This window comes from Mauremys reevesii, linkage group 3, assembly GCF_016161935.1.
Source record: "Mauremys reevesii isolate NIE-2019 linkage group 3, ASM1616193v1, whole genome shotgun sequence".
NCBI classification, from domain to species: Eukaryota; Metazoa; Chordata; order Testudines; family Geoemydidae; genus Mauremys; species Mauremys reevesii.
The window spans coordinates 50,862,551-50,871,728 of NC_052625.1; the positions used below are offsets into that span (position 1 = coordinate 50,862,551).

Here is a 9,178-nt window from a genome sequence, read left to right on the forward strand (position 1 = left end):
CTTTGTTCCCATTTCTTTCGGGTATCCTGGGGTGGGGGTGGAGGCTCTCTCTTTAGCCAGCTGAAGACAAAATGGAGGGCTCTCCCAGGGGTTTAAATAGACTTTCTCTTGGGGGTGGAGATCCACTCCTCACTCCTGTGCCGAGTCCAGCTCCAAGATGGAGTTTTGGAGTCACTTGGGCAAGCCACATGTCCATGCATGACTCACAGTTTTTACAGGGAGCATCCATTGTTTACATGCTACCTTGAACTTCCTCAAGTAGACTTCTTATGTGGATTGGAGCATTCCAAGATCCATTGTCCTTTCAGTATTTCTTGATTAGGTACTTAATTTCCCCAGGAACTGACCAAATGCTCTACTAAGGTTATTTAGAAATCAAGCCGGTACACAGCCAACATTCATAACTTTGAATACAAAAATGATACATGCATACCAATAGGATTAATACATTCATTAGATCATAACCTTTACGGAGATGTGTTACATGGCATATGTAGCATAAAACACATTCTAAGCATAGTTCCATAAAACACATTCTAAGCATTATTTCCATAAAGCCTTATGGTAGGTACTGTCAAAAGCCGTATAGGAGGTACTGTCACAGCATCGTTAAGCTGTTGAGAGATTTTCAGAAAACAAACAGTGTAAGAACCCAACGGTTGAGTCAAAGGGTCCTCCTTGGAACTGTCATTGAGGTAGCGCTTTCTCCACACAAGTCTAAAGGTGCTCGGGGTTAAAACAAAGTCTGAAGTTCTCATGGGGGTGGTAAAGGAGTCCACGTTTCCTCTCAGTAGTCTTTCCACAATTTCTAAAACACGTGTCCTTGGTCAGAGATGGCCTCCTCTGCCCGGAGCTGGGACTTATGGGGTAATGGTGTTGCTCTCTGATTGGCAGAGGGCGTTGGGAGGAGTTCTTAGAGGGGGTCACACGACCCACTTCCGAACAGGTCACCCCACCCCAGAACTCACTCTGATTGGTCAAATCTCCTCTGAGGGAGGTCCTATCAGGATGAACCCCATCCTGATTGGTAGAGGGAAGTAGGAGGAGTTCTTAGAGGGATCACATGACCCACATCCAGATGGGTCACTCCACCCCAGACCTTGCCTTGATTGGTCAAATCTCCTCTCGGGGTGGTCCCCAGCGGCTGAAACCCTTCCTGAGTGGTAGAGGATGGTCACGTGACACACCTTGCTTCCGGTCATGTGGCATCTTGACCCTGGGATTAATACCCCCCGGAGCGGGACTTCTGGTGACAGGTGAGTAGGGTTTAAGGGGTCAAGGGGCAGAGTTTAAGCGGTCAAGGGGTGTGGTTAGGGTTTGTTTCATGGTATACTACTTATACTACTCAGGTTTACTGTACCATACAGTTTTTGTCTTGTTCATTTTGATCAGGTAGTTTTTGTGTGCTCAAGGAACATCTGCCTTGGTGTGTGTTGAGATTCTCCCTCAAGTTCTCAGCAACAGCTTGTGTGTTTTGCTTCTTCATGCAAAGAGGAGATCTTGAACTAGATTCCATGGGTTCAATAGCTGTTTCTGCTTTGCACTGCTGAGTATCATCTACCTGCAATACAAAGAAAAAAATTCTCATGCTTTAGTGGTATTGGAGAACCTTGTTAATTACCAGCAGGAAGTGAAAGACCCATTCCAAGCGACTGAATAATATGAATTAGCAGACACACGCTAAAAGCAAGAATCTTCAATGTTTATAGTTATCACTCTGAAAATACAACAGTGCTATGCAGAATGCTTTACAGCAACTACCTACTCCTCACCATGTTCAAGATAGAATGGGCATTATCATCCATGCTTTACAAATCACAAATCACATAATTTAACAAGGTATAGGCAAAGCTAAGGAGTAGTACACAGGAGTTCCTTGTCTAGTCTCTTCTTGCTCAATCACTAATCTGCAGAACTGTATTTTGAGATATGTAATTTAAGTTTAATTACTGATATTTCATAATGAATTTGTAAATGTCCTATAGTTTATTCTGTAAATATGATAGCACTTGAAAAAGTTGTTTAGTCCTGAAGCATTTACATTGGCCTGCAGAGGATATCCTGTCCAGACGTATTATGAAATATTCAGGAGAATGTCATGTCATTCTAAATATTTAACATAACCTTCACAATATGTTTGTTGTGATGGTCAACACTAGCTTTGTAAAACTGTTGAAAAATTTCACAATGTGTACACCTTTGGGGTTCTCTCAAATTCCAGTCCCCACTGCTATTACAATCGTCCTTGTCTCTGCACTCCCTGCACTCCCCACCAAATTCTGACATGATTTTAGCATCAGTTAGCTAAAACTTCAGTAATTATATATGTGTGCTTCATGACCATTGAAATCCTGAATGCCAAAGCTTCTGGTAGTCTAGGTAATTGGCCCCAATTCTCATCCCATTTACACTGATGTGGGTCCTGTGTGAGAGGTGAGCATCAGGGCTTATCCTTCTAGTGCCAGCAAAAACAGAATTGTTACCAACATATATTACTGGCAACGCTAATAGGACCATTTATTATTAAGGGTACCTGACTCCTCCCATTACAAGAAGACCCTGTTTTCTGCTGCTTCTAACTTTACAAACTTTAATTGCTTGGGCTGAAATTTTCAGGGGTGGGGGACAGAGGGAGAATTTCAGCCAAAATGGTTAAGCTATTCCCAAGACCAAGGCTAGGGAAATCTACATTTTTCTCATATTAAAATATTCTGGCAACTTTTCTTTAAAAAACTCCATGTGTTGGAGCAGGGACTTGTAATTTGGCAGGGGGTGGCCTTTGTGCAGAGAATGTGCTTTTTGCCATCCCCATGAAAACCTGCCCACATTTGGCCAAATTATAAGCCTTTGAAAAAAATCACAGTTCACAGATACTCAGAGAGAATTCTTAGACTTGTAGCAGCTAAAATCTCTGAAGATTTCGTCCTCGCTGAGTATACTTGAATCTCGCACAGCTCTTAGTGCTAACCAAATTGTGCATGAGCTATTCCCCACAGACTGACTGCACATGCGCCATTTCCACACAGCTCCTGGATGTGAAAACACGGCACACTGTGCCACCCCGCAGAGCAATTGATATGCTCCAGCCCAGGCCTCTAAGGATCAAAGCCAGAGTTTCCCTGCAACGGTTCTTCCCAGCTGCTTTGGTCCAGGCACCAGAACTGAGAGCAGGAACTTTTCTCTCAATAGACTCCCAATGACCCCTCCAAGCTGCTGCACAAGCATGCTGATGGAGGAAGATACTGGACTCAAATGCAGAGGGGACAAAAGACAAATGGAGGAGCAGGGGCGGAAGGGGCAGACTGGGACAAGGAGTATGCCAAGATTGGGACTGGAATGGGAGTGCGGGGAGGGGGCCAAGGACAGGGAGCTGGTAGGCAATGCTAGGACTGGAAGACTATGAGAGAAGGCCGGGGAAGGGGGAAAGGAATGTAGAGGAGACACTGAGAGAAGACACAGAGCTAAGAGGAGGAGGAGGAGGAGAAGGGAGTTTGTAGGGGGAATTTGCAGGGGAGACTAAGAGACTTAAGGAGAGGAACTGACAGGCTAGTGAAGGGAGTGGGTGGTATTCTGCCAGTGTTCTGGTGCCTGTTGGGGGGTTGTTTTGCTGTAGGTGGTGGTGGTTTGCTTCGGTTTGTGTTTCCTGGACTTACAGGTTTTAGGTGGGAAGGCTATGACCGATACAGAGGCAGCAGTGAAAGACAGAATGAGGCTGACTGGATATGGAAGCTGCTGCATGTACATGATCCTGGAGGGGGTACCTGAAAAGAGTTTCGTCTGCCTGACGTGCCGCCTGATAGAGCTGATGGAAGAAAAGATCCGAGGACTGGAGATGCAGGTGGAAACTCTGTCGAGTTTAGAAGGGGATTCGAGCGGATGATGGAGCAAAGACATGAGGAGGCTGAAGGGAAAAGCTCAGTCTTGCAGATGGAAGCAGGACCAAAGAATTCTGAGGGGAGACTGCTGGGTGAGGAAAGTGGACGGTGGAAGCACGTGACTAAGAGAACCAGGCAGAGAAAAAGACGGGCCAGTGAAGGAGAAATAGAGCTCAGGAACAGGTTTGCAGAGTTAGAAAATGAAGAAGACGCTTAATGAAATTGAGGCTCAGGTGATCTTCAGTGGGATTCTGCCTATTCCTAGAGAAGGGCAACAAAGATGTGAAAAGATTATGGCGATCAACAGATGGCTCAGGCAGTGGTGCTATAAGGAGGGCTTTGGGATGTATGGCCACTGAGAAGCATTCATGGACAGAGGACTGTTCTCTTGGGATGGACTTCACCTGAGTAAGGAGGGAAATAGACTTCTAGGATGGAGGCTGGCACAACTGATTAAGAGAGCTTTAAACTAGGAATTTGGGGAAGATGGTTGGGAGATGTCCAGGTAATCTCCTAAATTCCCATAAAAGGGTAATCTCCCTTCTTAGCATTGAGAGGGAAGAAAACAAAGTAAGAAAGGATACAGCCATGGGTCGGAGAATGGAAATAAGGAGGAAGAGTAGTGTAGATACCAGTCTAATAAGTGATACTGGGGATAGAATGTCTGTGCCTAACCGGGTAAAGAATGTCAGTGAAGCCAAATGGCAAAAAAAACCTTGGTTCGAGTGATCATGAGCTAACTCAGTTCAAGCTAGATGGAAGGATAAACAAAAATAGATCTGGGACTAGGGTTTTTTATTTCAAAAGGGCTAACTTTAAAGCATGAAGGAAATTCGTTAGCGAAGTGGATTGGACTGAAGAACTTGTGGATCTAAAGGTGGAGGAGGCCTGGAATTCCTTCAAGTCAAAGTTGCAGAAACTATCAGAAGCCTGCATTCCAAGAAAGGGGAAAAAAATTCATAGGCAGGAGTTGATGACCAAGCTGGATGAGCAAGCATCTCAGAGAGATGATTAAGAAAAAGCAGAAAGCCTACAAGGAGTGGAAGACGGGAGTGATCAGCAAGGAAAGCTACCTTATTGAGGTCAGAACATGTAGGAATAACGTTAGAAAGGCAAAGGCCAAAAGCCATGTAGAGTTGGCCCTTGCAAAGGGAATTAAAACCAATAGTAAAAGGTTCAATAGCCGTATAAATAAGAAGAAAACAAAGACAGAAGAAGTGGGACCGCTAAACACTGAGGATGGAGTGGAGGTTAAGGATAATCTAGGCATGGCTCAATATCTAAACAAAAACTTTGCCTCAGTCTTTAATGAGGAGCTTAGGGATAATGGTAGGATGACAAATGGGAATGAGGATATGGAGGTAGATATTACCACATCCGAGGTAGAAGCCAAACTCAAACACCTTAATGGGACTAAATTGGAGGGCCCAGATAATCTTCACTCAAGAATATTAAAGGAACTATCACATGAAATTGCAAGCCCATTAGCAAGAATTTTTAATGAATCAGTAAACTCGGGGGTTCTACTGGACAACTGGAGAATTGCTAACATAGTTCCTATTTTTAAGAAAAGGAAAAAATGTGATCCAAGTAACTATAGGCCTGTTAGTTTGACATCCGTAGTATGCAAGGTCTTGGAAAAATTTTTGAAGGAGAAGGTAGTTAAGGACATTGAGGTCAGTGGTAATTGGGACAAAATACAACATGGTTTTACAAAGGTAGATCGTGCCAAACCAACCTGATCTCCTTCTTTGAGATGGTAACAGATTTTTTAGACAAAGGAAACACAGTGGATCTAATGTACCTCGATTTCAGTAAGGCACTTGATACGGTTCCACCGGGGAAGTTATTCGTTAAATTGGAAAAGATGGGGATCAAGATGAAAATTGAAAGGTGGATAAAGAACTGGTTAAAGGGGAGACTACAACAGGTCATACTGAAAGGTGAACTGTCAGGCTGGAAGGAGGTTACTAGTGGAGTTCCTCAGGGATCGGTTTTGGGACCAATCTTATTTAATCTTTTTATTACTGACTTTGGAACAAAAAGTGGGAATGTGCTAATAAAGCTGGGAGGTATTGCTAACACAGAGAAGGACCAGGATATCACACAGGAAGATCTGGATGACCCTGTAAACTGGAGTAATAGTAATAGGATGAAATTTAACAGTGAAAAGTGCAAGGTCATGCATTTAGGGATTAAGAACAAGAATTTTGGAATAAATTGGGGACGCATCATTTGGAAGTAACAGAGGAGGAGAAGGACCTTGAAGTATTGGTTGATCACAAGATGACTATGAGCTGCCAATGTGATATGGCCATGAAAAAAGCTAATGCGGTTTTAGGATGCATCAGGTGAGATATTTCCAGTAAAGATAAGGAGGGTTAGTACCGTTATACAAGGCACTGGTGAGACCTCATCTGGAATATTTTGTGCAGTTCTGGTCTCCCATGTTTAAGAAGGATGAATTCAAACTAGAACAGGGACAGAGAAAGGCTACTAGGATGATCCAAGAAATGGAAAACCTGTCTTATGTAAGGAGACTCAAAGAGCTTGGCTTGTTTAGCCTAATCAAAAGAAGGCTGAGGGGAGATCTGATTGCTCTTTATAAATATATCAGAAGGATAAATATCAGGGAGGGAGAGGAATTATTTAAGCTTCGTACCAATGTGGACACAAGAACAAATGGATATAAACTGGACACTAGGACGTTTAGAGTTGAAATTAGACGAAGGTTTCTAACCATTAGAGGAGTGAAATTCTGGAACAGCCTTCCAAGTGGAGTAGCGGGGGCAAAAGACATATCTGGCTTCAAGACTAAGCTTGATAAGTTTATGGAGGGAACGGTATGATGGGATAGCCTAATTTTGGCAATTAATTTGGCAATTGATCTTTGATTATTAGCAGGTAAATATGCCCAGTGCTCTGTGATGTGATGTTAGATGGGGTGGGATCTGAGTTACTACAGAGAATTCTTTCCTGGGTGTCTGGCTGGTGAGTCTGGCCCACATGCTCAGGGTTTAACTAATTGCCATATTTGGGGTCGGGAAGGATTTTTCCTCCAGGGCAGATTGGCAGAGGCCCTGGAGGTTTTCACCTTCCTCTGCAGCATGGGGCACGGGTCACTTGCTGGAGGATTCTCTCACCTGGAGGTCTTTAAACCACGATATGAGGACTTCAGTAACTCAGACACAGGTTAGGGTTTGTTACAGGAGTGGGTGGGTGAGATTCTGTGGCCTGCGTTTGCAGGTCAGGCTAGATGATCAGAATGGCCCCTTCTGACCTTAAAGTCTATGAGTCTAAGAGAACTGGGGCTGGCTGAGCAGGGAGATTGGGACAAGGAGCCTTAATTCCAGCATATACGAATTTTTGAGTGCTTTTGCGTGTAATCCATATATGCACGCGCACACACCCCCTGCTCTAGGCATCCAGGCCTTTCAAGAAATAATCAAATATTTGGGATGAGCATTAAAGTGGGAAGATTGACCTCATTTCCATTTACCAAGTTAATGAGCACTTGGCATGAGATCACAGATTTGATCATACCAACAATTTTAAGTTTACCATTATGCCCAGATCTTTGTTATGTGCCAAGCTTTATTCATTTTATTTACATTGATGACCTTGTCTTCACTATACTCATGGCAGATATAAAGGAGGTATGAATAACATGGCATATCTTCAAACTCACTTGGAGAGATAAATACATTATGTGGATTTCCCAGGCCCTGCACATTCAGATACATTTTGACGATCAGTTACCTTTGGTGATTTGCTGCCACCAGCTGTCGGTTTAGAGATCTTGGCAAAATTAGCTGACCTGCCTTTTTGTAAACGTTGGCCATATGGTGACAAATTTTGGCTTTGAGCAGCAAGACGGGCACTGGTCTTTAGGTTTAGCGCTGTTCTGCGCAAAACACAGGGGTTGGTTTTCCCAGTAGGAATATCAGCAAAGCCTGAAAAATAAACAACAGCCATTAACCACAGTTGATTAAATTACTTTATTGTTCCAATCAATCTGATCTTGCTCAATTCAAGATGGAGATGACAACGGGTAATAATTTAAGAAAGTAAAATGGCATTTACTCACTGAATAACAGAATGGGGGAATTATTAGGACTATCTTGCGTTCCTAGAATTTTATAGGTGAACTCAGGCAAGGGTGTGGATCTGTGTAACAGCAACTCTACTAAAATGGCAAAAAGAGTTTTCTCCAAGCAAATGTTCTCTTTTTCCTTTAAAGGGACACCATTAACTGGAAAATCATTTCCATCTGAAAACGATGTCTCTCCTATTGTTCTACATAGAGCCGGCCAGAGGGAGACAATTCTGTTTTGCGACCCCTTTCGAGGTTTCACAATTTGTTTTTATTCTAGATTGGAATGAAAACATAAGCCTTTCAAATGCTTTCATAAAATGAAATTGAATCAAAAAACATCAGGCTTTCAATTTGGGGGTCTCCCTCCCTGCTCAGCAAAACTTTGTCGAATCAATACATCTCCGTAATACATTTCGGTTTTGACAATGCAGCACATTTCAATGAAAAACATTTAGTTAAAAATGTTTAAGCAAAATTTCCCCCTTCCTATCAACCAGAAGAAAAGGAGTTTTATAATGGGAATGGCTGGGCCTAGAATCCCTCTCTTGCAACCTATATGAGGGCTGGATTTGGCCAATGATGTCCAAGTTTTACAATGCTTCCAAGTCACACCTATGACAACACGATTATTTAGATAGCGTGCGCGCCTACACTCCCCACAATGTGGACTATTCTCCTCTAAAGAAGTAACAATTACCTTTTCTGACCACCTCTGGGAGTCCATCTGGCTCATACTCTGGCTCGTTGTCCTGGGTCAGTGAATGTAGGTAGATGGCAACCTCATCAGCACCTGACCAAGGGAAAGAGTCGTTACCTGTACAAATAACTTTAAGGAGACTCTGGAAATATGTGTTTAGAATGCAATGATCTCAATCATTCATTTGTTAATTAAGTACATAAGACGTGTGCTTGTGCAACCACAGTCAACTATAGCAGAGCTTCAGAAACTATACTGATTTATGAGGATCTGGCCCCTCATCTGAATCAAATGTAATAATGGAGGTTTTGAAAACATGTGTTCTAAATAAATGCATTAAGGTTAGAAACAGGATCATGATTAAGGCTATGTTTTAGTCCTGGGTATTTTTAATAAAAGTCATGGACAGGTCACGGGCAATAAACAAAAAGTCAGGGCCCCGTGACCCCTCTATGACTTTTACTAAAAATACCTGGGACTAAACCTTACCGCCTGGGAGAGGGGACGCTC

The 9,178-nt window shown here is 43.0% G+C and overlaps 1 long non-coding RNA gene across 1 annotated transcript; it reads right to left on the minus strand.

Annotated features, from left to right (window-relative positions):
* Positions 1-1,533: 1,533 nt before the first annotated feature.
* On the minus strand, positions 1,534-8,723 carry LOC120402148. The gene is made up of 3 exons (XR_005597018.1): positions 8,669-8,723; positions 7,635-7,828; positions 1,534-1,561 (listed from the first exon to the last, which is right to left on the minus strand). It is a non-coding gene; the product is annotated as an uncharacterized LOC120402148 (long non-coding RNA).
* Positions 8,724-9,178: the final 455 nt, after the last annotated feature.